This window comes from Tympanuchus pallidicinctus, unplaced genomic scaffold, assembly GCF_026119805.1.
Source record: "Tympanuchus pallidicinctus isolate F22 unplaced genomic scaffold, pur_lepc_1.0 scaffold13, whole genome shotgun sequence".
Taxonomy (NCBI): domain Eukaryota; kingdom Metazoa; phylum Chordata; class Aves; order Galliformes; family Phasianidae; genus Tympanuchus; species Tympanuchus pallidicinctus.
Genome location: NW_026294648.1, coordinates 12,627,326 through 12,635,302, shown reverse-complemented (window position 1 = coordinate 12,635,302; position 7,977 = coordinate 12,627,326). Strand labels below are relative to the sequence as shown.

The window sequence follows — 7,977 nt, the reverse complement described above, 5'->3', positions numbered from 1 at the left end:
TTCAAAGCTGATAAATAGCTTAATTCATATAAAGGATCTATTTTGTATAGACACAATTTCACCTTTTCCAAGTTTACTGTGGGAGTAGTAACAGAGTATTTTTATTTGGAATTAATAGAAAAATAATGAAAGATGCATCTGTTTGTTTTCATTTTCTTGTATTTGTGTGTAGCTTTTTGTTTTCTTCTTTAGGAAGAGATTAAATCTTACGTTGTTCAGCCAAGTGGAAGCCATAGGGCTTGGGCCAGGAGCATATAAGCAAAAAAGTATCTGCATTTCCTTGAAAAAGGCTTTTTGAGAGAAGAAAGATGGGGGGGGGGAAAAAGGCTGAAATGGCTTGTTTCTATAAAAGAGACTTCTGCACTGTGACTAGCAGCGCAAGGCAAAGAACAAATGTGTTTGTCCCTTGCTCTAGTAAACCACTGAACAAGCTGAGATCAGAAGTTAATCAGTGATGGCACTTGATGTATCAGCACTTCATGTGAAATGATGACTTGAAGGAAAGGCCAAATCGGCACGTGACAGGAAGGTTATCTGTGATGTGACAGAAGAGAAATGCTCCTTGCAGAAGCATTTTGGATGGCTGTCAGTAAAGAAATCAGTACTCATAAGATCTGTTGAAGAAAAGTGTTGAGGATGTAAGATTAAAGCTGGACAAAACATATGGAAGAAATACGGCCCAGTGATCACAGAGATGGGGAAGTCCAAGTCCAACTGGTGTCAAAGTAAGGGACCTCATCAAAGAGTATCCAAGAGTGATTCTCCCGAGCCCTACTAGCCCCTGGTCCTCTCTCTGAGAAAGGTAAGTTATAAATTCTTCTGGAAGAGAACTAATATAAAAACAGAAAAGACAAGGATGGCAATACTGACCACAGAAATAACCCTTGGATATATTAAAAGGAAATTTGGGACAGGGGAGGTTGACCAATACAGTACAGTTAAGGTATTATTATCTCATTTGGTTTTATGCAAGTCAGACTAACGAATAGAAAGTTGAAAGATCTTTTTCCCATTTCCCTTTCTCATATCATCTCAGTAGAAGCTGTCATTCTAGTTCCTCAAATAATTTCCTGGAAAGAAAAATAACAGGAAACACTAGACTTAAAAAAGATAATGTTTCTAAAAGCTAACAGAGAGAGAAAAAAAAAAAAATAATAAAATCCAGACCCAAGAACAGCAAACCAGAGTTTTACACGCACTCTGCAAAGATAGATACCTGCTTCTTGTCATTGTAGGTCATTCTTCAGTGCTTCATCTTGATATGAATAGATCCTTCAAATAGTTAACTTAGCCAAGGGAGGACTCAGATCAATTCTCCTCACTCCAGCCATGCCTCCTTCTAAATCAATAATGGTTGATGAATACCTCTGCCAAGCTCACAACATGGACACAATGGAAACCCTGCTTTTTCAGAAAGTGCCTTTGGAAGCCCTTTGGATAAGAGGTGCTTTACTGCTTCTCTGTGAAATCTCAGCAATGAAGCTGAATTCCTGATGATGCTGCCATTCTGCAGAAGCAGCGCTGTACTGGTAACCTGCACCTTTCTGCTCTTTGAGGATTTTAGCTATTTGAATTCTTTTCCAAATGAATTCAAATGCACACTCTATACAGCTTTTATCTTTAAAAGAAGCTTTTTTTTTTTTTTTTTTTTTTTTTTTTTTTTTTTTCCAAGCTAGCTTCTGCTTTCAAAACACATCAGACTTTGTTTCTCAAAAAATCTCTCTCTAATAACTGGAGAAATGACTTGATTATACTTAAGTTTTATAAGCAATGCAAGCTATCTGAATTACAGTTGAGTTGGGGGGGGAGGTTCATGTTGTGCAAAAATAAGGAAAAGGTAGAACTTTTTTTTTCTAGCAGTTCACATACATAATTGAAATCTCTAAACTGCAGTAAAAGAACTAGAAAGATGTTCAGTAAAAGCCGTGTCTACAGGAGCATTATCCATAATTAACAATACTTTACAGGTTACTTATTTAAAAAAAAAAAAAAAGCAACCAATAATTAATGATAAATATCACTTTTTGAGGGCACGTGTAACTGAAGTTACAAGCATACTACTCCAGCATATGCAGTCAGGCTTGGCAGTTGGTTATAAGTACAGATTTATGGCTAGAAGGATGCATTCTCCTTGAAGCTGTTTGTGCAACCTACTTAGCAGAAGAAAGAGATTTCCTGGAGATTTCTTTTAATTAGCTGGAACAAGCCATTAGTAAAACAAGCAACTAAAACCATAAGTATATAAGCTATTAGTCTTCAAGCATAGTTTATACAAAAATAATAATTAAAAATATATCCTAAAATTCAATAAGGGAGCAGCCAGGTTCAGTAATAACCATTTCTGCATGGACAACAGTGTTTATAAGAGCCTAGGAAGGGAAAAGATAGCAGTCTGTCAGTGAAGATAACGAGCAGAGAGGACAAACTTGTTCCATATTAATATGGTTTATGCCCCTTACTTCTTAAGCTCCTGAAAGGCTCCACTTATCCTTGTGGCAATTAGGAGTAATCATCAGTGCCAATGATGCATTTGTACTAGGTTATTAATATGAGGAAATGTCCTTTCCAAAAAATTTGAATCAGATGAACTTTAAAGTTTAAAACATGCTAGTGCACTTTGTCTGTTTACTGGAGTAGCCACTTCCCATGAAGTATGATTCAAATATGAATTGTGTGGTGCACTTCCAGGGGCTCACATGCAGGAATAGATCTGTTCCTTCTATTAACTGTAATGAGAATTGCATGATTCATTCTGCTCACACCAGGCTAAAATGTACCCCTGCGGTTCAGTACTATATATACTGACTTGAATGAAGCTTTGTGTAATAAGATTTAAATTGTAATGAGTCATTATGTCAACCTTTTTTGCTGGTATTTTACATAGTGAGTCTACTGCATAGTATGAGGTATGCTACAGGAGAAAATCCTAATAAGTATGATAAGATAGCAGTGGGTAGATTAAATAATAACATTTGTTTTTTAAAGTTTTGACAAAATTTGCCATAGTTATGGTTTTAAAAAGGTTGGGTATTTGTGTGTGTATCACAGATGTTATCACCAGTCCAGAATCCATCACATTTAGATCTGTGTCCTCCTTTGCTTTCAGTGGGAAAGTTATTTTTGTTTATAGGGGCTCGAGGTGATGTCCAAGTAGTTCTTCAAGAATGTTTCAACATGCATGCACACTCGCACAGTTTTCTAATAATCCTTTTATCTGCCTGAAGCTGAAATAACTTTCTCGTAAGGAAGTGTTATTGAGAGTTACTTATAAGTAACTAGATGCAGACATTGATTTCATTAAAAAAATAAGTACAGTCCCAAAGAGCTTTTGATATATTTTTTTTTTAATTGGATAACATGTAGAGTATAAACATAAACTGCTTTGCTGAATGGAAGTTGGGGAAGTTATTTTTGTGTTTACTCAAGACAGTGTTAAAAAAACCTCTACCAAACAACATTAGCCTGACAGTGACGAAGGAATGGCTATTTTCTGCAAAATTAAGATCTTGCCTTCTTCTAGTGATTACCTATAAAGTTCCTAAAGAAATATGCCCCAGGATTCCATTTAGCACTCAGATTTTAATTGGCAGATCTTTCTGATCTGCTGAAAAAGTATGTGACTTCTAAGCTTAGACTATGCCTCCCTAGTGCTGGAAACAACCACTATGATCATGTAGTCCAACCATCAACCCATCACCTCCTTGGAAACTAAACCACGTCCCTCAGACTGTTTGCTTTTTGTCCCTTTAGTGTAAGCTTTTTGAAGAGTGAAGTTAATTCAATGAAACATATATACATGTAGTCAGATAGGTGAGTGTGTATCTGCATTTGTCCACAGAGCACTGTTCTCTGACTGGTTCCTAAATAGTTCCTATTTAAATGGCCAGTGCAACTATTAACCTCCTTCTATCCTTCTGAACACTTTATGTCTCAGAATCTAGAATCATCAATCAAAACACTTAATATTACAGATGAGGGAAGTGGGAAGATTGACCAGTTGACTGAAGCTTAAAGTTTCTTACAACCTGTCACAGTGGCTTGTATTACTCTAACATTTGCACTCTTGCTTCTTTTAAATAGGTTTTTACAAGATAACTACCAGAAGCAGTGAAGTGAAAGCCACAGAACTGGCAGACATCATCAGTGTCTAATAGCTAATGTCCTTCCTCCTTTTCTCCTGTTACATATTCTCTGTGAAATGGTGTCAGTGCACAAGAAGACAATCAAGCCTGCTTTTTATTTTCCCAACCCATCCTTACTGTGTACCTTGTCTCACCTCCCAGCAAACTGGTAAGTATTTTAGGATTGTTTTACTTGTCTTCTTTGCTGGCAGCTCTTCCTGCTCTCGTTAGTACATGAACAGCTAATTGTGTTGAGCAGGTTTGACTTGGCAAGCAACTCACAAAGTATATGGGAATCTCAGAGAAGCCCAGCACCAGACGTCATTAATTCTAGTCATATTAGGTAAGTGTTTCAATGATATGCTCTGCTTCTTAACAGAAGAGACACTACAGATTTCTTCCTAAGCCTTCTCATTGTGGTATCAAGGTACATGAAAAATATTCTCATAACTAATTAGAAATCGGTCAGAAATTTAGTGTGGAAGAGAGATTAATAGAGTAGAGAATCAAACTCAATCTAGTGGCTCAATATCTAGCTTGTTATCTCAGTTTAATTTTTTTTATCTGTGTCTTAATTCAGGAACAGGCAGAGAATATTGCACAACTACTTTAAAGAAGAACAAAAAAAACAAAAAGAGCCAAAATGTAGCACTGCAGACTCAACATTTTTATTTTTTTTTTTCCTGATAGGATTATGAATTATTTAAGGTTTCCTCGTCTTCAGAATGCCCAGTTGAACACACTGAAATATTCAGAGACTGGAATGTAAAAGATTATGATGATGATTCAATAATTCTTGCCAACAACAGAAATAAAAATCTTGCCTTTTTCTTAATATTTTAAATACAGAGAATTCATTTTTCTCTTTCAATTTGTGACACTGTACCAACAAACTGTTCAAGATATATCAGTGTTAAATGAAAGGACATAAAAGCATATAGCTGAAATGTAAATGTATGTCATCAGTCTATTTGTATCTTACTTGAAAATGCTTCACCCCCTTTTTATTTTTTACTCTGTTCTTTGCAATTGGAAAAACAATATTGCTTATGTGTGCACTGGCAATTAAGTCTGGCATTCCTTTGGGTTGTTTGCTTTCTTTTTTTCCCTTATTACTAGTTCTTTTCTTGGTGCTCACAGGAGAACTTTGCAAAGCTGAATACACAAGGTTCTTTTTCAACACTAGTATTGATTTTCTTTTGTCTTTTAACAGACAGCAACCTGTACCCAACATGAAAAAAAAATAACAAGCAGATGGTACTCAAACAGCAAAATCAACATTCTTATTCTTCAGTTAATGACTAATGTGAGCAAGACAAGATCCAGCAACACTCCAACAGAACGGAAGAGAGTCCTTCATTCCCAAAGTATCAATGGTATGGTCAATAGTTAAATCCAATAAATGGTATTTTTTCTCCTTCTTGAACCTGTAAGTTAAGAAATGAGAGCTCTTTTTCTTACCTGAGCAGGCTTTTCCATGTACATGAATTACTTAACTGACATTGCCTTTCAAAAAGAGCTGCAAATATGTTAAGCCAGGAGGGTAAAGAAAATGAACCTATTCATTAATTAGCATTGTCATATAGTCCAAATATGCACGGTATGGATTTGAAGATGGATCTCCACCTTTTGTGTGTAACTTGGCAGGTGTACAAGTGACAGTGTATCAGCATTTTGTGTAAACCCTTGTGAAAGTTCTGTCCTTTGTGAGATATGGATTTAGGAGAACCAACATGTAGATGGACAGGTGGTTAACAGAAAATAGCAGGCTGAAGAGAAGATACACACATGCTAAGAAATAGCATTTAAATTCTTCTAAGGACTGATGGTCCAGCTGAACCTGCAAAAACCGACAGAACTCCAAATTGTACTGAACTTGTTCAAAGCAGCTGGTACATAGTAGCATCAACAATGGGCTGTATCACATGGATCATATCCAGGAAGGTGGAGGTTGCTGTATTCTGACAAAGACCCTGGTGTAATAGATGCACACTAAAGGGTCTCCCAGCCACTCTCCCCGTTGGCCTCCTATTGCTACTACTCCTACTCCATCCACGTAACTGCAGGTAACCCTATGAGAGCATGTGTGTGTCTGAACTGTAAGTGGATGTATGGTGCGAATTAATTATTATAAAGCTGTGCCTAATAATGAAAGCTTGATTCTATTAATAATATAAATGTATGTGAACTTAAGTAGTAAAAGATGTTTTAATAAAAGGTGTTAAATAATCTCTCTCCCCAGCTTGATCGCCTACCAGAAAAAGTGGTATTTATTATAATGAAATTTCCTTTCTACTTGGAAAAGACAAGAGATAAACCATTGAATGCAGTGCGCTAGGTAGCTGTAGAGAGAACCCTCCCCCCCCTTCATCTAAATGTTGAGCAGTAGCTTTATTTCCTGAATATACCCATTCATTATCTTCTACCGGCAATAAACACCTTACTAAAAAGAAATTGTAAGATCTTTATGAGCCTTCAGTTCATGTTAAGTTTAAAAGGGTCGTATTCCTTTGTTTTGACAGTGGGAAGGATTCTGGTTTACTTTTAGATGTTTTTAAACGTTTACTGGAGCCAGAAGGCTGGATCATCAGTAGACATAATGTATTATCATTAACTTCATGAGGCAATTTCTCATGTACAATTTTGCTAGTGCAGACATTCTAGCTTTTAGTTTAATTGAATTTGTTGATAAATCTGTCAGGACATGCTTTCTATACATGTTTTTTCTACAGGAAAAAAATACATTTTTACAGAATAAAATTCAGTTCATGAATGAGATTGGAGAAAAAGCTCATTTACAGTTTACTCACATATTTAACTGGTTTCTAATAAGCAGTAGAAATTACTTAGATTGGTCCTTTCTTCATTTGTAATTTTCCCATTAACATCTGAAAAACAGGCAATGAGAAACAAACCCTATGCTGAGATCACACATTTTAGCAAATGTTTTCTTTAAATATTACCGAATTTGTCATCATTGAAAATGGAATGATTTTCATTTTATCAACGAGGGCAGTAAACAAATGCACTATTGCCTGCAGTGTCTTTGTATTAGAATTTCAGTTTCTGCACTTGTCCCCAAGGCCAAGGAGCATGACTTTATTTTGCCAACGTGCTGTGTTTCATCAGGTTGTGTCTTAGTATATACATGTTACTTTAGATCTAAGTAGATGTGACAGAAGGTAACAGACTATACGGTGGTGCTGCAGTGTCAGCCTGCACACCAGAAACATTAGAAAATACAGTGCTGTAAGCACGTTGACTGGAAAGCAGAAAGCAAACATAGCCAAGATCTGTTTTTGTTTTTTTTTTTTGACATGAAGTCAAATAATTGGAGCACACATGCTCCTTCATTGAAAACAAACAAACAAAAAAAAAACAAAAAAAACAAAAAAAACACACCACCTTGTTACTGCCATGAGAATAACAGTTTGCTTTTCCTTTTGGTTTGGCGGCAAGTGATTATCACCTTCAACTGAACCGAAGGAGACAGCGAGGCAGACTCAAATACACTGTAGGTACAGGGAAAAGGAAGCAGTGACTACACACAACTGAATGTAACAGATTTTATTCTTGTATGCTGTAATAATATTTTTTTTTTTCCTTTTCTGAATTTGTGGTTTTGCTGTTGTTTTCCTGCTGAAGAGCACTGTTTGTTTGTATAGGAGAAGCCTACTGCCTTCAGCTGGCCTATTTTTAACAACCTTGCTTATTACAATGCTACATTTTGAATCTCCTTGACCACGATGCGAGATGTTCTACTTAAAGCTTTTTTCATGTTATTGCATTGAGAGAATTCACTTCAGCAGCCCTGAAAGCCATTCCAGGAATAAGACTTGATCCTACACTCAATTAT

At 36.2% G+C, this 7,977-nt stretch overlaps 1 long non-coding RNA gene across 1 annotated transcript; it reads left to right on the top strand.

Moving 5' to 3' along the window:
- Positions 1–262: 262 nt before the first annotated feature.
- LOC128076020 (uncharacterized) lies at positions 263–6,887 on the top strand. The gene is made up of 3 exons (XR_008204216.1): positions 263–802; positions 4,081–4,290; positions 5,335–6,887. It is a non-coding gene; the product is annotated as an uncharacterized LOC128076020 (long non-coding RNA).
- The last annotated feature ends 1,090 nt before the right edge of the window (positions 6,888–7,977 follow it).